Raw genomic sequence first — 23,801 nt, forward strand, 5'->3', positions numbered from 1 at the left:
TGGATCATTGACATGGGATCCAATCCTGGTTGGTTCAGAGGGATGGCCAATCAGATTCCCTTGTAATCAAGAGCCTTGTAACCTGAAGGATCAGGCCCAAGCTGCCAGTGTAGTGAGGAGGGAGCTCAGTTTGCTTCTTTGTGAATTTAGTGGGTAAGTCTTGGGGTTAAAAACAAACAAACATGCAGAACGCAACACAGAGACATTCTGGGATTGTCGCACCAATTGGAGGTTTCTTCCCAGGATTAAGTAGCAGTTTAGCAGGAGGCAGTTTTTGTTGGGGCTGGGGGAAGGAGGAAAGAGTTAAACAATCTCCCCATATGTCTCACTCTCAACCCTTTTTCATGGCTGGAGTGTAGCCTATTGAACGAAGCTTGAGTCATATCCAATGTTGTTGCCTCTGGCTTCATCCACCAGTAGCATTTCACCCCCATAATATTGCGTAGGTAGGAATGCTCTATGCCTTCAGTCTCAAGACAATCCCCCTTAAAAATTGACAGAGCTAAACAAAATCTATTAGTAGTAAGTGTCTGTTTGCCTCAGTGTGGTTTTGTTTTGCTGTGAAATCCCCATGTACTTTCAGGTGGATATACTTTTGGAGTTTTCCACTGAAGAACTAACCCAGGCCGGAGCTTGTAAAACCTGTCAAGATCACAGCTAAAGGTTATGTGCCTCCAGGCCATTTGAGCCCAGAAAGCTGTTTGTTCTTTGTCATCTGCTGTAAACACTGACACAACAACCACCTGCATTTTCTAACAAGTTTAAAAAAAATACCATCAACCAGCAGGATAAAGAACTACATAAGCTAAAAAGACTGAAGGAACAGAACTTGAATAAACCCATGTTGGCAATGGATTCAGCTACACCTTTCTATTTCTGTGGCGAAGGAGCATCAAAATAAAGACTCTCCTCCCTGAAAGAGAGGGGAGGGGTTGTGGTCGGGAGCCTGAGCCCCGCCTAGCAGGGGGCGTAGCCCCCTGCCTTCAGCTCACCTGGCTGGCGCTCACGCCCCCTCGGAGGGCCACCCAACCAGGTGCCACTGAGGGGGCGTGTTCAGCAGCTTTTGCTGCAGCGACAGCCTTTCCCCGGCCTCATTCTCCGTCGTCGCCTCTTCGGGAAGTCAGGAAGAGCCATGAGGTTTGGAGTCGGGGGAGGGGTCTGTGTGTGTGGAGGCTGCCTGGTTCCTGGCTTGCCTTTTAACTTTAAAAACCCAGGCAGCCAGGTTTGCCTTGCTGTGTCTTCTTTTCCGGGTAAAAACCTATATTTAACCTTCTATTTCCCCCCCACTCCTGGTGCTTGATTTGTTTGTGCGGCCTGAGTGCGAATTAACCTTTCTTAAGCTGCAGCTTGTTCCCTTGCCCAGCACATGCCCCCAGCGAGGTCTGAGTGTGAGTGTGGCTCCGTCTTTCTTTCTTCCTCGTATCCTCGCTTTCCTTACCCTGCCTCTGCCTTGGTGGCAGTGCGTTTTTATTTAATTTTTGGCCAGGGTGCTTGTACGTTTCCCCCTCTATTGCCCTTACCTGTCCAATTGCATGGCTGGTCTGGGTGACTGAGTGGGTTTGCCTTACATTTTAATTTGTTGGCCAGTGTGCTGGCGCGTTTTCCCTCTCCATTGTCCTTGAGAGCCTGGATAGCTCAGTTGGTTAGAGCATGGCACTGACAATGCCTAGGTTGCAAGTTCGATCCCTGTTTGGGACAGCTGAATATTTCTGCATTGCTTGGGTTGGACTAGATGATCCTCAGGGTTCCCTTTCCTCTTCCTCTCTAATTTTAAGTTGTGTGTGTGTGTGTGTGTGTGCTTGCAGCGTGTGTTTGTGCTTGCTGTTTATTGTGCCTGCCGTTTATTTATTTATTACTCTTCTAGTGTGGGTTTAATTTACCCTGCCATCCCTTCCATTGGTAGCACTTGAAGCGGGAGCCCCCTGTAAAATTTTAAAGGCTGCCGGGGCTTGGAATAGACTGTGCGCTTAAACCTCACCCGTCTTGGTTTCTCTAAGCCACCCCCCCTTCGCTTGATGTTTGGGGGAAGAAATAGGGCAGGGCTTGGGGTAGACAACTCAGGGTTTCTGATCAGGGAACCATTCCTCAGCACTCCATGTCTATACGTTTAAAACCTTTGAGGGTGGGCCTTTGCCTGGTTCTTGTCATTGGCTTCACTTGCCAGTACAGGCTCCCTAAAGAAAACCACTTTTACACAACAACAACAACAACAAAAGTTTTCGGCTTATAGTACCTTACTGAAAAGTCCAGGTTAACCCACGGTTTATATTTCCATTTCTTTTTGGCTCACTGTAAAGGACAGCTATTTTCCTTTTCTTCAAAAACTTCCTTGCCCAGCATGTTCATTTTACTCCCCCCACCCCTCACCCCTCCCAACTCCCCCCCACGCTTTCCTCCTCCCTCCACCCATCCTCCCTCCCTCCCCCCCACCCTTTCAGGAGATACATCGGGGTCTTGGGAGTTCCCTTTGCTTCTTGCCAGAGTCATCACAGCTGCCAGACAGGTTTTTCAACTCTCTGCTCTTTCAGCAGCTCTAGTTGCATTGTCAGTTTAACTATCCAGCAGTTTGACCAATTTCAGTCTTTTGTCTGTTTAAGTACCCTTATTTAAAAAAATACCAACAACCAGCAGGATAAAGAACTACATAAGCTAAAAAGACTGAAGGAACAGAACTTGAATAAACCCATGTTGGCAATGGATTCAGCTACACCTTTCTATTTCTGTGGCGAAGGAGCATCAAAATAACTTCCCATTCCCTGAGGAGAACAAGTCCCCTTCCAATTCGCATTGATGGGTATTGACTAGAAAAGTGGTTAAAGGGAAATCCCTGTGCTGAACTAACATTGCCTCTGAGTGGGAAAGAGATAAATATCAAACAAAAAATAGTTGCCTCTCAAATCTCTCTACATATATTTATGTAGTCTTCTTAATGTGCTCTCTTTCTTTAAGCAAGGAGCAAGAGTGGGGGGGTCATTGGAAAGTCCTGCCCCCAATGATTGTTGGGATTTCATTCCTCCCGTTGCAGGATGTGTGATTGTTTTCATCACATGTCTGTGTTGACCTTCCATACTATTGGAGTCATGAGAACGTAAGTTCAGTTACATTGTTCCGTTATGTTGTACTTCTGCTTTTCTGCTCTCTTGGAGATGAAGAAGGAGAGAGGAGCCATAATTTCCTTTGTTCTGTTTTGTACATAATAAAGTAGCTTAGAAATCCACACCTCCAATGCCTAGCTTCTGCTTGGACTCTGCTTTTGTATTGCGTGCATATATCTTTGAATATATGTCACAGAAGCATGTCTGGAAAGAAGAGTGATTAATCATCCCAAGGGTCGCTTGTGGGGGAGAACGTAGCTGCCTGGAGTTTTCCAAGTTGGTGCAGGAAGCCCAGCGAGGTCCGGCTCCGTGTACCCAGGCACCAACAATGATACCTCACCTCCCCCCTCCTTTTACAGCCCCCAGTTAGAGGGCAAACCTATGAAGTGGAGAGCCTAAAGCATTATAAATCAAACAGGGAGCCTCCACAAATGTGGACTGCAGCGAGGGTGAAGAGAGCCACAGTGATAACCTGACCAGGCCCTCTAGGCCAGAAGTGGCAAATAGCCCGCCAGCTATCGCTGGACTACAACTCCCACCATCCCTTTGGCCATTGTGGTTGGGCTGATGGTAGCTGCATTCCAAGAACAGCTGGAGGGCACAAGGTTCCCCAGCCCTGCAGTAGGGTATGGCGCCTACGGGGTGTGTGGACTGATCTACATAATTGCAGATTTGGATGCAGTCAGCAGTGCAGTCAGGGAAGATAAAAGTCCGGTGAGATCAGCTGCCCTCAAGCTTTGATTGCATGCATGCATCAATATTCACCAGGCATCTTCATTCAAACTTTATGGTATCTCAGCATCTCTAATATTTGCTCCAAACGGCATATAATTCTGTTGCTTTCTTGATGTGTAGGCAGTGGGAAGGACACTGGAAAATAAAATGAGCAGAGCATAAACCACACATGCCATTTGAAAACAAAGAGAGAGAGAGAGAGAGGAGAAAACAGCAGTATGCAAGTATCAAAGCATACACAAAATGGTATACATTAGGCCCCATAAGAGACAGACTTTAAGATCCTGAATGTATCAAATGACAACATTCATTTTGCACTATGTAGAAGACAACAAGAAACTCAGCAACTTGGTGTGCTGACATTGCAGTAAAACATCATTTTAATTAGCTCACACAGAGGACACATTGAGGGAAAAGTGACATTTCATTGAGGAATATACTATTAAATACAACCTTCCTTGACCTGCCATTTATCAGGGTGAAGATCTTTTTTTAAAAAAAAATTACATGACTCGTTGTGTCTTTCTTATTGTCCTTTGAACTCTGAAATGCAAGGTTCATTTGCAGAATCAGGGACTCACCTAGCATTTTGACATGCATGCTCTTTTCAGTTGCTTTTCTACTCAATTGTAGAACATCTCTCTCTCTCTCTCTCTCTCTCTCTCTCTCTCTCTCATATACAGATACACAGACACACACACACACAGACACACACACACAGAGAGACACACACACGCAGACACACACCACCTGAACAGGAGGCATAAATCATTGCTTCAAATTGGACTTTTGAGCATGGGAATAACATCAGGGTTTACACAGCACAATCTGAATCAGATCACAGAGAAGATTTAAGGGTGCTTCTTCCACCCTAGAGACCTAAAGTGCTGCTGAGACGTGGCTCTTCCGTGATCAGCTGGGATCATGCAAATCCCTACCAGACTTGATATTATATAATTTACTTTGTTATTATCCTGCAATGCACATCCCTATAGAACATTTCATTAAGTACACTGCTTAGAGAGCTCTTTGATTAAGTGGCTTAGAAATCTTTCTAAATAAAATAAAGGCAGGCATGGGCAGAACATTTCAGATAGGTTACCTTTGGCCGCCTGTTGGTGGGCTATAGTCCCAGGTAACACACCCTTCTTCTCCAGTCTTATGACTATGGATTTTTAATGATATGCTGCCCTGATATAATCCCACTATGGGGGCAGAAAGAGAAGACCATGGTCCATACATTCGAAAATCAACTATCAAGGTCCACCACCACTTCCCTTCTCCATGAGTGCCAAACTTGTGATTGCTTTGGATTAATGAGCTGAGATATATATTTCTGAACCAGACCAATCTTTGAAATGGAAGGCAAAGGATGGAACCAATACCTTTTCACCATCTGGGGAGGCCTACATCTTATAGGCTTCTGTTCTGATCCATTAGGGATTGTAATCATACCAGGGCAACAACCATTTAAGTAAGGCAGTTATCTGCAGCTTCTCTGAAAGGTTCAAGACCCTGGACAGTACAATAGGTACTTGGCATGACTTCAGTACCATGGCTAGCAACCCAGCAAATGATATATGATACAAGATCGCTCCAGCAGCAGTTTAGAACTAGTGCCAGGGTTTGATAGTCTGCCCAGGAAAGTTTCTTCTTCTTCTGAAATTGCCACCCGATGCCCAAATGCTATATCTAGCTGTCTTAAAGGGTCAGTGCCTTGTTTGACAGTTGCTAGTTCCTTCTTAAGGATGCCGATTGGAGTATTGGTATTTATCTATTTTTTTATTAAATTTGTAAACCGCCTTGTACCCACAGGTTCACAGGGTAACATCACGATATAAGATCACAAAATACATAATCAAAATAAAAACAGGAACAACCCAATAACACCCCCAACACATTTTTTGAAAGGCATTGAATGTCAATCAACCAAAGGTCTGTTTAAAGAGGTCTGTTTTTAACTTAGTGGTAAGCTGATTGGGGAACTATCTTGAGGTTCTTTCTGCTTTCTAGAAGAGTCTGAGATCCACTCCTCAGAATCTGAATGCAATGGTATTTTCTCAAGTCTTAGTGGACAGGGTACAGCATCCAAGGTGAAGGACTCTAAACGGGAAGTATTAGGGATCATATCTCAAACTTATTTGGAACTGCTGCTGCTGCTGCTGCTGCTGCTGCTGCTGCTGCTGCTGCTGCTGCTGCTGGAGACCTCAGCTTTTGGTCCAGGACCATAACAGATTCCTTAGAATCTTTTAAATTTCCCACATCCCTCTCTCTCATAAAAGACCCAATTGCAAAATTAAAGGTTGCTGCTATGGAAGGCTGCAGGGTTCACATCCTTCAAGAAAACCCAGCTTAAGCAATAGCACCCACCAGCAGATTCTGAAATTTTATGAAAGTGTGTGAAGGCAGTGCATGGCACAACTCTCCCTCACATCCATGCAATGCTATTAAAAAAAACTATCTTAGGTTTCCTTCCCTTTTGGTTTACTTGTTAGTGGTGACTTGTTCAAGCATGGGGATATTCACTTATCTGTGATGAGGGAGGGAAACTCTGTGGAATCTTTTTCCAAGTTACATGGGAGCCGATTAAGCACTTTCTAGTAAACCACATTTTCGCTTTCTGTTTCTGATCTGAGCTCTCATTTTAAACATGGCGTTAAGATGCTTATCATATCAGGGCTGATCTTAAACTGGTAGCAAAGAGACATGGTGATGGAATAATTCTTCAGGGAAAGGATCATAGCTCAACTTTAGAGGTTCTGTTTCATGGGCAGAAGGTTCCCAGGTTCTCTGAAAGCCTAGAGAGTCTCTGCTAAGTCACTTTAGACCAGGGTTTCTTGAAGGGCTTCCCCGTCTTCTAGAGCTGGGTTTCCCCAAGTTGGGTCTCCAGCTGTTTTTGGACTACAGTTCCCATCATCCCTGACCACTGCTCCTGCTAGCTAGGGATGATGGGAGTTGTAGTCCAGAAACAGCTGGAGACCCAACTTTGGGAAACCCTGGTTTAGACAATACTGAGCTGGGTGGCTCTGTAGTTCCAAGTCAGCTTTCTATGTTCCTAATTACATTTAAACACATATCTGATTAGTTTAAACTATTGCAATAAATTACTTTGATTGTTCTGTTAATTTTTCTTATACTTTTACATTGTAATTGTGTATTATAAATATTAATATTAACAATAGTACAGTTGTTTTAAAAGAAGGGAAATAATCAGCTGGCTATCCCCACCAAAGCTACTGCTCTTTCCCTCTGCAGCAATGCTCTGCTTTTCTTCCTTCCTCAGCTCAGATATGCCTGCTTTATACCCCATAATATAAAGACAGCATACTGTTAATACCGGCATATATATATATATATTTGAAAAAATCTTGCAGTCAGCCTTTTGTTGCAGCAAAAGTAGGATGGTGAAAACTGCAATGTGTTGATTAATGATTTCTCTCCTTCGTCTTCTTGGCCTGTTTAAATTTTATATGTAGAAATATATTTCTATAAATGTTTAGCTGATATTTATTTCAGCTGTGAACGAGTCCATACATCTTGATTCGCTCATTGTTCTCCATGTGCCACTGGGACTGGGAGCAAGCACTCTGGCAACCCCATGCAAACAGAGACATGGAAAAAGGGTGTTTCTGCAGAAGGAATTGTGTTTGCTGAAATATTTAGGAAGCCAGCGACCTTATCCCTCAGTAGCTGGCAGCTGAATACCAGGCTAAATGGGCCTGACTAATTGGTGAATGAGCAAGACATTATCCAAACTGCAAGAAAAACTAAGAGGCTACACATGTTTCCGGGGAAGGGATTCCTAGCTAAGAATGTTCTAATAAATCTCCTGAGCTTCTCTGCCGATTGTAAGTGGCAAATGTCGTATTGGTTAAGGTGCAGGGGAAAGATGGTTGGGTTATGAAGAACCTAGAAAAAAAAAATCATAGAATCATAGACTTGGAAGAGACCACAAGGGCCATCGAGTCCAACCCCCTGCCAAGCAGGAAACACCATCAGAGCACTCCTGACATATGGTTGTCAAGCCTCTGCTTAAATACCTCCAAAGAAGGAGACTCCACCACACTCCTTGGCAGCAAATTCCACTGTCGAACAGCTCTTACTGTCAGGAAGTTCTTCCTAATGTTTAGGTGGAATCTTCTTTCTTGTAGTTTGGATCCATTGCTCCATGTCCGCTTCTCTGGAGCAGCAGAAAACAACCTTTCTCCCTCCTCTATATGACATCCTTTTATATATTTGAACATGGCTTATCACCCCTTAACCTCCTCTTCTCCAGGCTAAACATGCCCAGCTCCCTTAGCTGTTCCTCATAAGGCATCGTTTCCAGACCTTTGACCATTTTGGTTGCCCTCCTCTGGACACGTTCCAGTTTGTCAGTGTCCTTCTTGAACTGTGGTGCCCAGAACTGGACACAGTACTCCAGGTGAGGTCTGACCAGAGCAGAATACAGTGGCACTATTACTTCCCTTGATCTAGATGCTATACTCCTATTGATGCAGCCCAGAATTGCATTGGCTTTTTTAGCTGCCGTGTCACACTGTTGGCTCATGTCAAGTTTGTGGTCAACCAAGACTCCTAGATCCTTTTCACATGTACTGCTCTCAAGCCAGGTGTCGCCCATCTTGTATTTGTGCCTCTCATTTTTTTTGCCCAAGTGCAATACTTTACATTTCTCCCTGTTAAAATTCATCTTGTTTGTTTTGGCCCAGTTCTCTAATCTGTCAAGGTCGTTTTGAAGTGTGATCCTGTCTTCTGGGGTGTTAGCCACCCCTCCCAGTTTGGTGTCATCTGCAAATTTGATCAGGATGCCCTTGAGTCCATCATCCAAGTCGTTGATAAAGTTGTTGAATAAGACCGGGCCCAAGACAGAACCCTGTGGCACCCCACTAGTCACTCTTCTCCAGGATGAAGAAGAAGAAGAAGAAGAAGAAGAAGAAGAAGAAGAAGAAGAAGAGGAGTTTGGATTTGATATCCCGCCTTTCACTCCCCTTCAGGAGTCTCAAAGTGGCTAACATTCTCCTTTCCCTTCCTCCCCCACAACAAACACTCTGTGAGGTGAGTGGGGCTGAGAGACTTCACAGAAGTGTGACTGGCCCAAGGTCACCCAGCAGCTGCATGTGGAGGAGCGGAGACGCGAACCTGGTTTCCCAGATTACGTGACTACCGCTCTTAACCACTATACCACACTGGCTCTCCAATGAAGAGGAACCATTGATGACCTTTGGGTTTGGTCAGTCAGCCAGTTACAAATCCACTGAGTGGTAGCATAGTCAAGACCGCATTTTACCAGCTTCTTTACAAGAATATCATGGGGCACCTTGTCGAATGCCTTGCTGAAATCAAGGTAGGCTACATCCACTGCGTTCCCTACATCTACCAGGCTTGTAATTCTGTCAAAAAACGAGATCAGGTTAGTCTGACATGACTTATTTTTCAGAAATCCATGCTGACTATTGGTGATCACAGCATTCCTTTCTAGGTGCTCACAGACTGTTTGCTTAATGATCTGCTCCAGAATCTTCCCTGGTATTGATGTCAGACTGACTGGGCGGTAATTATTTGGGTCCTCTCTTTTCCCCTTTTTGAAAATAGGGACAACATTTACCCTCCTCCAGTCTGCCGGGACTTCGCCTGTTCTCCAGGAATTCTCAAAGATGACTGCCAGTGGTTCTGAGATCACATCTGCCAGTTCTTTTAATACTCTTGGATGCAGTTCATCTGGCCCTGGAGACTTGAATACATCTAAACTAGCCAAGTATTATTGTACTATCTCCTTAGTTATTCTGGGCTGTGTTTCCTCTGCTGAATCATTTGCTCCAAATTCTTCAGGTCGGGCATTGTTTTCTTTATCGGAGAAGACTGAGGCAAAGAAGGCATTGAGGAGTTCAGCCCTTTCTGTGTCCCCTGTTTGCATTTCACCATCTTCTCTGAGTGACCCCACTGTTTCTTTGTTCTTCCTTTTGCTACGGACATACCCATAAAAGCCTTTTTTGTTGCTTTTAACCTCTCTAGCAAGCCTGAGTTCATTCTGTGCTTTAGCTTTTCTGACTTTGTGCCTACATGTGCTGACTATTTGTTTGAATTCCTCTTTGGTGGTCCCCCCCCCCTTTTCCATTTTTTGTACACATCCTTTTTTAATATTAACTGAGTTAAAAGTTCTTTAGATAGCCACCCTAGCTTCTTTAGGCACCTTCCAGGTTTCCGTCTCATTGGTATTGCCTGAAGTTGTACTTTTACTATCTCCCTCATAACAAACTCCCAGCCATCATGAACTCCCTTTCCTTTTAGTATTACTGTCCATGGGATCTCACCCAGCACTTCCCTAAGTTTTATGAAGTCGGCTTTCTCAAAGTCAAGAAATTGAGTCCTAGTATGCTTGGCTGCTCCTTTCCGCTGTATAGTAAACTTCTGAAGAGCATGATCACTCACGCCTAATGATCCTTCCACTTGTACCCCACTAACCAGGTCATCAACATTGGTTAGGACCAGATCTAAAATGGCTGTTCCTCTTGTTGCTTCTCCCACTTTCTGGACAATGAAACCTGTACCTTCTCACTGTGGCCCCTGCTCTGTTTTCCCTAGATTCTATACAATTGTACCACACCAATACATTGTTGTACAAACAATGCATTAGAAGCCTTTACCATGCAGAAGAATCAAAGGAAATACTGATAATGAAAGGGGCAGTAGAGCTCATAGTACAACAGCTGACAGAAGCTGAGCTGGGAAGAGAAGGCTTATCTCAATTCCTAACCTGTTTTGGAAATCTAAGCATATTTAGATACCAGTCTAAGCTCCATGCAGAGTGTAAATGGGTAGCCGGTCAACAAAGTACCAGTGCTCAGTATTCTTTTCTATAACTGGTTTTCCATCACGCTTTTCCCATTCTATACTTGCTGAAGAAAACAGTGCCTTCCTAATATTAGTCCATTCACCTCTGCAATATCCTCTGTAAAGGAATTTATTGGCTTATTATTACCCAAGGTGAGTTACAACCATTTAAAAACACAGCAGTTAAAACAGCTGAGAATGAAGACAAGAGGGTGTGTTCTTAAATACATATCTCAAAAATCAAACATAAGGTAAAAGGTGCATCTTCAGCATACACCAAAAACTTTATAATAAAAGTGCCTGCTGGACCTCTGCAGGAGGAGTATCTAGGATGGCAAGTCAAAATAGTCTGAGAATTAAGAGTCAGGGATGAATCAGCCATGTATTTTAGTGACTATTTATTTTTATTTTTTAGCAATATTAACATGCTGCTTAAACCACAAAAGCCTTTAAGTGGTTTACATACATAGCCTTTCACTTTTTCATCTATAAATGATATATATATATATATATATATAAATAGATTTGCCACACCCAATGATGCATTTAAACATGATATGAATGCAGAAATTAGCTAAAAATAATTGACAGGTACTTAGAATAACAAAAACTCAATAGAGAGACAATAACAATTGCCAGCCTCAATGAACTGCTGTCCAGTGACATGTCTGCTTTTAAAATTCCATTGTGAACTTGAAGCTTCAACTGTAGGTATTGACTGAGATCCTTTTCTGACTGGTTTTGAGTGGTCTCTTTTTAATTTGCCTCTCGGTGTAACAGTTGGACTACACTGAAGTATTGAAGCTTAACAAAAAGAAAAGTCTCTCATCTCAAACAAAAACTGTAATTATCACAGGGGAACAAATTATACAGAAAACCCTGCTGGAATGAGGTTTCCATATACTTAAAATGAACTAATATCAATTATGTAGCACACATGAACAAGAGAATATTTTTGTAGATTTTGTGCATTGGATATGAAGTAAAACTATATCAAATCAGTGTTGTGGCTAAGAATTTTCAAATTATTTGATTTATAAGATGCAACATTCCTTCAAATACAGAACAAATGGGCTTAGTTTGTGACATTCATGAAGTATCTCTTAGCTAACTGAATGGAGGGTTTTCAACTATTTGTGGGTTCCACCTCTCAGTTCAGTTCAGAGAATAATAATAATAATAATAATAATAATAATAATAATAATAATAATACATTTATTGTCAATGTACAACCTGTGTACAATAACATATTCTGAATCAGAGACTAGCCCTTTCATGTCAGGAACATATCTTGAATTTCTGATACAAACAAACATGCACACAAGTACAGTCATACCTCGGGTTGCGAATGTGATCCGTGCGGGAGGCATGTTCGCAACCTGCAGCGCTGTGTCTGCACACGCACGTGACACGATTCGGCACTTATGCGTGTGATGTCATTATGCACTTTTGTGCATGCACGAGCACCAAAACCCAGAAGTAACCCATTCCGGTACTTCCAGGTTTGGCGTGGTTTGCAACCCAAAAAGGCACAACCTGCAGCGTTCGTAACCTGAGGTATGATTGTAGTACTTGGTGAATTAACTTTGGCTCATTTTTATTATTTCCCCGTACTTCTGTGATTATTTTCCTTGTGAGCCATCAAATGAAACCAAAACCTGTCTCTTCCAGCCTCCACAAGGGGTTGCAAAAAGAGAGAGGATAGGGTGATTTCTCCTTTCATCAGCCTTCCTACAGTGTCCTCACCATCCATATGGACCACCTTTTCCTAAACTGGCTTGGTGATGGGGAAAGGACAGTAGCAGTGGTGGAAAGATCTCATTCTCTCCACCCCTCTCATAAGCTCATTCTGGAGATCTCTGTTTCTTGCCCTTACTTTTTTGTCATCTCAAACGGAGAGAGCAAAAGTGATTCTGTTTCTATCTGGCTGTAGCAAGGGGGGGGCGCAGAATCGATTCCGTTCACATTTGAAGATGAACCTGCCTAAAGTGTACTTTCTAAAACAATACACAAACCAAAACACAACCGTGTTTTGAAAATTGCACTTGTCTGAATTTTGCGATGCAGTTCTTCTGCCAAGTAATATGTACACAAGAACGCATATACTGAGGTACAGTGCACCTAAACATAACATATGGACAAGTATTATATTAGGGGAAATAGAAACATTAGGGAAACTATGATTTGCAAAAAATAAAAATAAAAAATGTGTATTCTATGCAAAATAGCATCCAAAAATGTGGCTATTGGGAGAAATTTGCACGAAGGAAGGAAGGAAGGAAGGAAGGAAGGAAGGAAGGAAGGAAATCATAAGCTGAGGTGGAGAACTGGACTTAAGAATGGAAAAATGAAACAGAAAGCCAAAATCGACATATTCACGCATCCTTCTGTCACTATCAAGTAAGTTTGGAAGAAACAAAGAGGAACATTGAAGGAACAGCATAGAGTTGTCATGGGCCCTACTTTAGTATGGACAGTCCTCTTGTTTGAAGAAGTCCTCCATGTGAAAGACTATCCAGGGCAAGCCCAGTTTAAACACAAAGGACCATAAGAATAGAGAGCTGGGGCCTTTAAGTTATCCACATCAACAATTACCACTGGGATTAAAGCCGGGAAAGCAGATACTCAACCACTGAGCTACACCCCACTGCTGAGGTCATTGAGTTGATTTTCTAGCAATATGCTAACTATTCCAAATAAGACTTGTAATAATTTTATTAAGAACAACATCTACATCGCTTTCCTTTGGGTTCAGAGGAGAGAGAAAGGAAACGAACCTGGAGCCAAGTAATGTATTCTCCATGAAAGAATAGTAAATAGAAATCTCTACGCTTAGCAGCTATTTCTCCAGGCCTGACGCTCTCTTGCTCCAGCCTGAACTCACGAGAGCGATATTCGTGCTGTTTTCTTTCTCAAGGACTCTTCCCTATAGCATTATTGACACTTTCCAATCAATACATTTAAGAGGGCTACCCCCCCCCAGATCAAATGCAGGAGTGATTTGTATGTTTACCTTGATAATATACACTTGTCTCTTTAAGGTGACAGCAGATGGTCCAATAAGAAGTGGCAGGACTAAGTGCAGAAAATACGGCAGCCCATCTCAAGCTCCCTTAACCGTAAAATCTATGAATTTATGCTCAACTGAGCGATAAGAAATAGTCATGAAATGTCCAAGGGTGAATCAGGGTGGCTGGGGATTTACCTAGTTCCTCTTTACAGTAAGTGTGCAGCGCATGAGTGACGAACCCTTTGCACATTGTCTAAAAGCAAGGAAAATGTGTATCAATTAACCATTTCCGACGGCAGGCCTGGTTTTCCTTGAACTCCCTTTTACTTTGCCGAGTCCTTGCAAGTGCCTTCTTCGCTTTCCTTCTTTTAAATGCTTTTTTTTTTTTTTTTTTTTTAAGAAGGAGAAGCTTAAAAGCTTCGGAAACAAAGAAAGAATGGATGACAATTGTACTTACATTGGAAGGTTCAAGCAAGGGAATTTGTGGTGGGATTTTCTTCTTCCCATTTTGGTTCAGTGCTTAGTTTATTTAGAGTGCTTTATTACATCATCAAATTTACACTTAGGGCCCACCTGCACTATTCATTTAAAGCAGTATCATACCACTTTAAACAATCATTGTTTTCCACAAAGAATCCTCAGGGTAGTTTAACAGCCAAACCCTCTTCCCAGTGGCATCCAATAACTTAAAAGGAGGGGATGCAACTTTTGCTCATTCTCCCTTCCTGTTGCATGCAGTGGTTAGCAGGGGAAAGAGGAATCAGATAAAACTGACACCTCTTTTCTTATAGTAGCTGATATCTCTACTAGATAAAAACTGGATTTTCCCCATGTGTATGTATGTGTATGTATCTAGGTCCCCCCCTTTCTCAAATGGATAGGGATGGGGGAATGAGGGGTGGTGTGGCAAAGAGAGCTTATCATGTTGTTTTTTACAGGGGGGATGGAATTTCCAGGACATTAATGGGATTTCACAGGCAGAATTGATGTCCAGGGGGAATGTCTGAAAGCTCAGCAATTTTGGTGATTTCCTAAAAACAAAACAAAACACTTTCAGGGTGTCCTGGTTTTACTTTTTGAAATCTAGCAGTTGCTCGGTCCCTGCTCCTGCCAACCTAGCAGTTCAAAAGCACGTCAAAGTGCAAGTAGATAAATAGGTACCACTCCAGCGGGAAGGTAAACGGTGTTTCCGTGCGCTGGTTCACCAGAAGTGGCTTAGTCATGCTGGCTACATGACCTGGAAGCTGTACGCCGGCTCCCTCGGCCAATAAAGCAAGATGAGCGCTGCAACCCCAGAGTCATCTGTGACTGGACCCTTTACTTTTACCTTTAAGCAACAACAAAACACCAATAACAAAAAGTATCCTAGAATGTCCATGATGTTCTTAACACCCAGCTGAGAAATATAACTACTCAATTTGTCCCTTCCCATTTCAGAGAGAAAGAGGCAATATCACTTCTTATATATAAGCATTTTACACTATAGCAGGAAATAAAATCCTTCCATTCTTATGCAATTTTGCAGCATAACATTACATAATTATAAATCAAATGTGGCAGTGTTTCCATAGCAAGAAAGGCATGGTGAGCCACAGAGATATAGCATAGGCCATCTCCCACTAAATAATTTTAATTGGACAAGCACCATGATTCTGTACAAGTGTAATTCCAGTGAAATTAAACTTCTTTATGATACACTATTTCAATAAGCTAGTGAACAGGGGATGTATGGTTTGCTACTTCGTTAAAATTAGCCAACTAAATATTCCAAGGAAGTGTCTCCATTTTCTCAACTCCCAACTTTGCAATTGTGAGGTCAGTTCCCATGATCAGCTGAAATGGTATGTATCAAGTGATAACGTTATCACTGATAAGCTCATTGCCATTGATGGATGCTGTATTCACATGATAAGAAAGTGCTGTTTGTGGGAGCTGATTTGTGATAGACATTTTATACAGATAAGGAGTCGTAAAGTAGCTGGAGCTATCATGTGGCAAATGTGGTTGTATGAAACCATCATCAGAGGATGTTGGCTGCCAGAGTTGTCTAACTCGAGAGTTTTGTGTCCTATCTGATAATTGCGCCACTAACCCTGTGCATGGCAGTGAGGAAAAGTCTCCAAGAGGGTTGGTTGTACCTTAGATGCATGGAAATTTTACTGGATCTGAGACATTGGTGGAGCACATCACAGCACATTCAACTTAATACAAATCAGGTGGCTGTCTAGGGTATAATTTTTAGCTCTCTTGGGGTTTTCAAAAGGAAGGCAAGAAGGCAAAATATTCTGTCATATCTTCTTAAAACAGCACACTGAGAGAGAGAGAGAGAGAGAGAGAGAGAGAGAGAGAGAGAGAGAGAGAGATTTGAGTCTCTTGTCTCTTTGCCACACTTTGCAGTCTGGTTATGGCTTGGGTCCCTGGGGCGAGTCCAAGATGTTTTGCTTCCTGAAGCGGAACAGCAAATGCCACCCCATATCCTAAAAGTTAAGGCACAAAATATCTATTAACACATGAGGCAAAATAACCCACAACCACCTTTCTCTAGCAGTAAAAATAAAATAATATATATTTAAATAACCAATAACTTACCGCCCCCTTATGACACCAGTGCTGAGTCCTCACTCTGCCTAATGGTACAGATGGCCAGATGCTTATTCATTTTCACAAGCAAGATGCAGAGGACTCCGTGTGCCACTCTCATCACCTGTGCCCTGTAACCAAGGACACCCCAAACCCCAGTAGCAGATTTTTTTTAGGGGATGCACAGGCTATAGGAGGAAGGGAGACGTAGAAAATGCCATTCCAGGCATGTGTTCCACTCATGGAAGCTAATGATCCAAACCTGTATTTAAGTCCATGTGGGAACTATTGTCATAACGTTTATGTTAATTTCATTGCCCTCAGAGGCCATTCTCAAAATATGAAGGAAGGCTTCCCCATATCCAGATTTTAGAATGTGCAAAACTCTCACTGCTCTGTTCCTAAGTGCTGGTGAACATGCCATGTTTGTCAGTAGAAAGACATTCTTAGCATGTAATAAGGGGGATCACGCTTCAAGAACCAAAATATATATGCTAGAATCTTGTTTGAGAGGCATACATGTCGCATGTGTCTTTGCTAGAGGGGAAACTGTGACAAGGTGAGAAGAGGTGGATTCAAAAATGCTTAGGGAAAAATAAAATAAAAAGTGTGATATAATTTCCTTAGGAGCATGTTCTCTGTTAAAATATAACAAAAACAATTGACTCTGCTGAAAGCAGCCACTTTTGAAGCAAAGTAATTTTCTCAAATGTCCCAATGACTTTACAGTAAGTACATTCAAATCACCAGAGTTGTAGTGATCTTCTATCCTTGTAGATAACAGAGGCAGCTTCATGATTAATTGCATCTTGATTCCATTCAACAGACGGTGGTGTCTGCTGGAATAGTTAATGGCTGCTGCCTAGTTTATTGCAATGCTGTTTTTTCAAACCTGATTAGCAACTGAATAACTGAAAACTGATTGATGGAGCTACAGCCTCTTTACAGGGCCATTAAAAGTATTCCAAAATGGAGTGTACATATTTTACACTTTATTAAAATAAAACTTTGATGTCTTGGAGAAAGAAGCAAATAATTTAAATTTAAAACTGAAGCAAAGTTGGAATTGCAATAAAGCTTCATCTGAGATTTTCTTCTATCCCATTCCTTTTAATAGCGTAGGGTGTGTGTGTGTGTGTGAGAGAGAGAGAGAGAGAGAGAGAGAGAGAGAGAAGAAGAAGAAGAAGAAGAAGAAGAAGAAGAAGAGGAGGAGGAGGAGGAGGAGGAGGAGGAGGAGTTTGGATTTGATATCCCGCTTTATCACAACCCGAAGGAGTCTCAAAGCGGCTAACATTTTCCTTTCCCTTCCTCCCCCACAACAAACACTCTGTGAGGTGAGTGAGGCTGAGAGACTTCAAAGAAGTGTGACTCACCTCACCGAGTGTTTGTTGTAAGGGAGGAAGGGAAAGGAGCATGTTAGCCGCTTTGAGACTCCTTCAGGTAGTGATAAAGCGGGATATCAAATCCAAACTCTTCTTCTTCTTCTTCTTCTTCTTCTTCTTCTTCTTCTTCTTCTTCTTAAGAACACTGCTAACGTGGAAGTAGGTGTTTTTGTTTGTGAACTTTGCCTTGCAATAAGAACATGTTTCGCTTTCTGTTGAGTGTGTTCCATTTGTAAATTGAGTCCTCCGTTGCTATGGGAAAGCACGCCTTGGTTTAAAAACGCTTTGGTTTAAGAATGGACTTCCGGAATGGATTAAGTTTGTAAACCAAGGTACAACTGTATCTGACTTTTAGAAGACATCTGAAGGCAGCCCTGTTTAGGGAAGTTTCTAATGTCTGATGTTTTATTGCTTCTATTATTATTATTATTATTATTATTATTATTATTATTATTATTATTATTATTTCTGCTGGGAGCCGCCCATAGTGGCTGGGGAAACCCAGACAGATGGGCGGGGTATAAATAAATTATTATGATTAATATGATTTTTATTTTGCCACATCATCTGATCACCTAAAATGTGCAGCCAACCAACACCAATGACCTTCCAAACAAATGTGATACAATTATGTGTTGCACACATCTGGATGGATGTATTTTACTTTGCAATGTAGAAACAAATTTTGAACATCAGAATGACTATATTGGTGATTTTTTTGATGCTGATTCACAGTCTGAGGGCAAAATGTGGATTTGAGAAATTATTCAGAAAGACACCTCATTAAAAGACCTTAAAACATTAAGACCTTAAAAGCTGCAGTACTATACAAACTTATCTGGGTGTAAGTTCCATTGCCCTCAATGGATCTTCCTCCTGAACGGACATGTACACTACAAATTGTATAAGAGTGGGCTGTGTGGATTACAAACAGCATTTGCTAAGGAAAGTATACAGGTGTGTTAGTGATATACTTACAAATGCAACAATTCCATGCTAAGGATCACAGTATGAAATGGTGAGTCTCCTATATTCTCATGATACCACAAAAATCTATGTGGCCCACCCATTTCGTGCTGCGCATCCACATCTCTGATTCCTCAGAACTCTTTTAGTATGATGGATACTGGGGTGAATTTGAGGTTAATGCCAATTAATAGGTTGTGTCACTCTGGAATAACTGGTAATTTGGCCAAGGAAATGGGGAGCTGGGGTGGATAAGCAGCAAGAAAAGAGGCAGGTGATAATGACATCAATTAGAAACAAATGACTAGTAAACAATAAATAATAACAAAGGCATTCAGGTAGATAAGGCAAAAAACTAAGCATATAAAAAGACTCATCGTTCTGTGTTTTAAGTCAAAAGCTTTCATATTGCTTTCGGGGTTTTGTTTTTGTTTGTTTTAGCCCAGAGCATCTAATTTGGGCACAACTAACCTCAAAGTTACAATCAATTCCTGGCCACATTTCAAAAACATTACAGTAGCACCATTAATCTGAAGAAACCTACCTAGTTCCTTTTCTATATCGCTCAGGTGTAGTTACAGGCTGTGATTCAATGGCTATGATATGCATGCGGACAGCGATGTTCATGCTGTGGCTTTCATGAATTAAAAAGGTAAGTATGCGTCTGAATGCCAGCCGCTGGGAATCACAAATGGGGAGAATGTTGTTGAGCTCAGGTCCTGCTTGCAGGGTCCTCAGAGGTATAATAGCTAGATCTCAAAGACCTCAGAAATCTCACCGGGCACAATTTCTAATAGGATACAATTATCAATATTCAGCTCCAGGTACTGGAAAATATTTGCATGATGAGAATCTGAACCCTGCATTATTTTTCCTTATAGTTGTATAAACTGAATATCAGAACTACTCTAATTTCAGTGGGTCTACTCTAAGCATGGCTAGGTCTGGATCCATCACATTGTAAATGAGAATAATGGCACCAATTATCTAAAAACTGGAGGTGGTTCAATTGCCAGCTATTGTCCTACAAAATTTTTTTTTAAAAAAAATTATGTCTCACAAACCAGGAAATATTACAGTCAGCACTTCCTTTGATTAGTGAATAAATTGTTAAGCAAAACAACAATTTAGGCAATTAGTATGCAACTAAGTCACTAGGATGTTTTTGTTTATATATTGTTTAATGTGTTTATAGATATATAGATATACATACATTAAATCTAAGTTAAACTTGGGCATGTGTGGTTAAATACTTAAAATATGTATGTGATTGCCTACCTTATTAGTATGCATTTACTACTACTGAGCACTTAAGCTAAGTAATTAAATATGTAAATGGACATTTGGAAATGTGAATGGAAATTTGTACGCAAAATTATAATACCTGTTCTATTTATGCATTGACAGCAATTGTGTGCTCGCATTAGGTCTGAATTAATACATTTCCCATTTCAGTATCTGACTTTCTGCATTAGTGTGTAGTTGGCAGTCTCTCTGTGTACCACGAAGGTCACTGTCATTGACTGGTTGGAATGGTAGGAGGAACCACCAAGGAAGAAGGCTAAGAGCCTGAGGAATGGTGGTGGGAGAAGAGGGGAAAGGCTGTGAAGAGGAGGTTTAGAAGCTGAAGAGGTAACAGGGCTTCGCAAGCTGGGAGAGTCTGTGGCAGAAAGAAGTCCAGAATCAGAGGCAGAAGCTGAAGCAGGAGAGTGGAAGGAGGGAAGCCAGGAGGCAGAGGTGAGTCTGGCTGGTGAAAAGGCACGGATGTCTCCCCCTCCTACTGTGACAAGCTCCCCTCCCCTTTTGTCTCCCAGAACCAGAAGAGGCATGAAAAGGGCAGAGGAAAGGTTAGCTGCACACAAAGTCTCTAGTTGCTTGGAAATAGCCTTGGTGAGATGTAAGTGAGAGCTGGACCATAAAGAAGGCTGATTGCCAAAGAATTGATGCTTTTGAATTATGGTGCTGGAGGAGACTCTTGAGAGTCCCATGGACTGCAAGAAGATCAAACCTATCCATTCTGAAGGAAATCAGCCCTGAGTGCTCACTGGAAGGACAGATCCTGAAGCTGAGGCTCCAATACTTTGGCCACCTCATGAGAAGAGAAGACTCCCTGGAAAAGACCCTGATGTTGGGAAAGATGGAGGGCACAAGGACAAGGGGACGGCAGAGGACGAGATGGTTGGATAGTGTTCTCAAAGCTACCAGCATGAGTTTGACCAAACTGTGGGAGGCAGTGGAAGACAGGAGTGCCTGGCGTGCTCTGGTCCATGGGGTCACGAAGAGTCGGACACGACTAACGACTAAACAACAACAACAATAGCCTTGGTGAGGAGAAGGGGACTCTCATTCTCAGCAACTAGTCTGCATGGAGCAAGACCACCAGGAATGAGATGCTCTGCTCATTAGGCCTGATACTCAACCAAGTCTGTGGAGGTTGTGTTTTTGCTAATAAGGAGTTAACTCCATCTCCGAACTCTGTGATTACTGACTGGTGCGCTGGTGTGGCGGCCACTCATCCTAAACACTCCCTTTGCCAGGATTACTCTTGTCTTCTTCAGAGCGGATGGAATGTTTGTCGCGTATTCCACGCGGCGTTTTCAGCAAAGCACTAAGAGTTCCAGGTTTTTCAGTGCAGTCCTTTTTAATGTGAGTTATATACAGGCATTTACAAAAGAAACAGTCCATACAGAGTACTTACAAACGAATACTCTCCACCACAGCACCACCACACTACAGCACAACCACCACACTCCCTGTTAAACAGGCTTTCCTTTTTAAAACAGCCAATTACACTAATCACACTCCTGCTGAGTCACTCTGACCCAGCAGAGTATTGCATCATCCTGTTGAAGCCTGCAGACTTATCCAGTATCCTGCGAATCCCAACACTCCTCCTTAAGTCAAAGGCTTGAGACCCAATAATTCTCTTAAGTCTCGAAATTTAGGAGCATCCAAACATTTTGTATACAAATCTGCCACATTACATTTTGTGTTACAGTGCTGTACCTTTAACACATTTCTTTCCAAAGCATTTTTCACATTTCCGTATCTTATCGCAATATGTTTACTCTTGCTCTTAAAGTTCTGTTGGTTAGCAAGCTGTTGTGCAGCCATGTTGTCACTTAGCACAGTGATTGGCATTACAGAAGGTATTCCAAGCTCTTTTGTTAGGCAAGCAAACCACTCTATTTGTGATACACATTCGCTTATGGCTGAGTACTCTGCTTCACAAGTACTTGTGGCAACAAATGTTTGTTTCTGGGATTTCCACTGAACCAGGGCATTTCCAATATATATGGCATAGCCAGTGGTAGACTTTCCATTTTCTCTGTCCCCCCAACTGGCATCAGCGTATGCATACACTTGCTGATCATATTCTGTATCCAGCACCAGTTTATAATCTTTTGTGCCTTTCAGATACCTTAGGATTCTTTTAAGTGCTACCCAATCTCTCTGAGCCGGGTCTGCACTTCTTTGGCTTAACATGTGCACTGCCAATGTTATGTCGGGTCTTGTCCAACAACTTAAATATAACAGAGAACCCAACAGAGAATGAAACGCTGTTGCATTCTCACATTTTTGCCCTTCTGGTTCATTTTTGTACTGGGTAGTTATGGGAGTGTCAACCTCATTTGCCCTCTCCATTCCATATGTCTTCAGTAACTTTTCGATTTTTTCCTTCTGACTCAGAGAGTAAACACCCTCTTCATTTCTCTGAACCTCTACTCCTAAGTAATTCTGAATCTCTCCCAAATACTTCAGTTTGTATTTGTTACCTAGGCTGTTTATAAACCAAGACACTTGCTTTTGTGCAGTTGTTATTAGACAGATATCATCAACATACAAAAGTAAATAACAAACACTTCCTTGCACCATTGCTGAATATAAACAGGAATCAGCCAGGCTTTGTTTGAATCCCATCTTTTTCAAAGTTGTGTCTATGCATTCATGCCATAGACGTGCACTTTGGTGTAAACCGTATAGTGCCTTTTGCAGTTTTAACACCATGCTGTCTTTTTCTAGCTCATAACCTGGTATTTGCTGTAAATATACTTCAGCGTCAATAGGAGCATTTAAATATGCTGAGGCAACATCAAAATGATTAACTTTTAACCCTCTCAGACTTGCCATTGCTAAAACTGATTTTACTGTTTCAGCCTTTGCTGTTGGGGCAAACACTTCATCATAATGTATCATTTTCCTCTGTGTAAAGCCCCGTGCAACCAACCTGGCTTTCCTCTGACAACTACCATCAGCCAGCTTTTTCACTTTAAAAACCCACTTACAGCTTATGGGCTTTTTACCTTTAGGCAATTCTGTAGGTACAAACACATTGTTGTTTAGCAGAGAGTTATACTCTGCCTGCATTGCCTTTAACCACGCCTCTTTCTCTAGAGTAGGTAACTCTTGCACTTCTTCAAAGTTTTCTGGCTCAGTTACACAAACCTGGTTTATGGTGGCTGGGAACCCATAACGGTCTGGAGGTTGACCTTTATTACTTCTTGCAGACCTCCTTGGTTCATTAATCTCACCCCCTGGGCTACCTTCAGGACTGCTTTTGGGGTGGATTGACTCTGTAGATCTACCTCCTCCTGTCCCTGTTGCACTTTCTTCTCTCCCCTGTTCCATGCTAGCAGCTGGAGAAAAATGCTCAACCTTTACTTCCTCCCTTTCAGTTTCTCTGGGAGAGCTGCCAATTCTTAGCTTTGTTTCAACTGCCTTATCAGGTATGCTCGGCAGTAAAACTTTTTCTGGCAGCAGGTTTGCATGTATCTTGGGCCAATTTCTTTGCTCATTAAAGCTGGCTGATCGACTATAACTCAAAAGGTTTTTATCATCTTCAAACCTGTAGGCTTTCGTACCACTTTCATACCCAAGAAATAGCAACTGCTGTGCCCTTTTCCCACCTTTTCTTCGGTTTTTTCACAGGTATGTCAACCCATGCCTTTGTCCCAAAGATTCTTAAATGTTGCAAACTGGGACTTTTGTTATAGAGAATTTTATAGGGTATGTCATCTAGTACCCTTGACCACAAGCGATTCCCAATATAATTCGCAGTCTTAATACTTTCAGCCCAGTACTTAATTGGAAGATTTGCATCTGCTAACAATGCTTTCATTTGTGTCTGCAAGACACCTCCCCTACGCTCTGCTACTCCGTTCTCCTGAGGCGTGGCCACATTGGTAAGCCTATGTTTAATCC

The sequence above is a fragment of the Podarcis bocagei genome, assembly GCF_964188305.1.
Source record: "Podarcis bocagei genome assembly, chromosome: 6".
In the NCBI taxonomy this organism is placed as follows: Eukaryota; Metazoa; Chordata; class Lepidosauria; order Squamata; family Lacertidae; genus Podarcis; species Podarcis bocagei.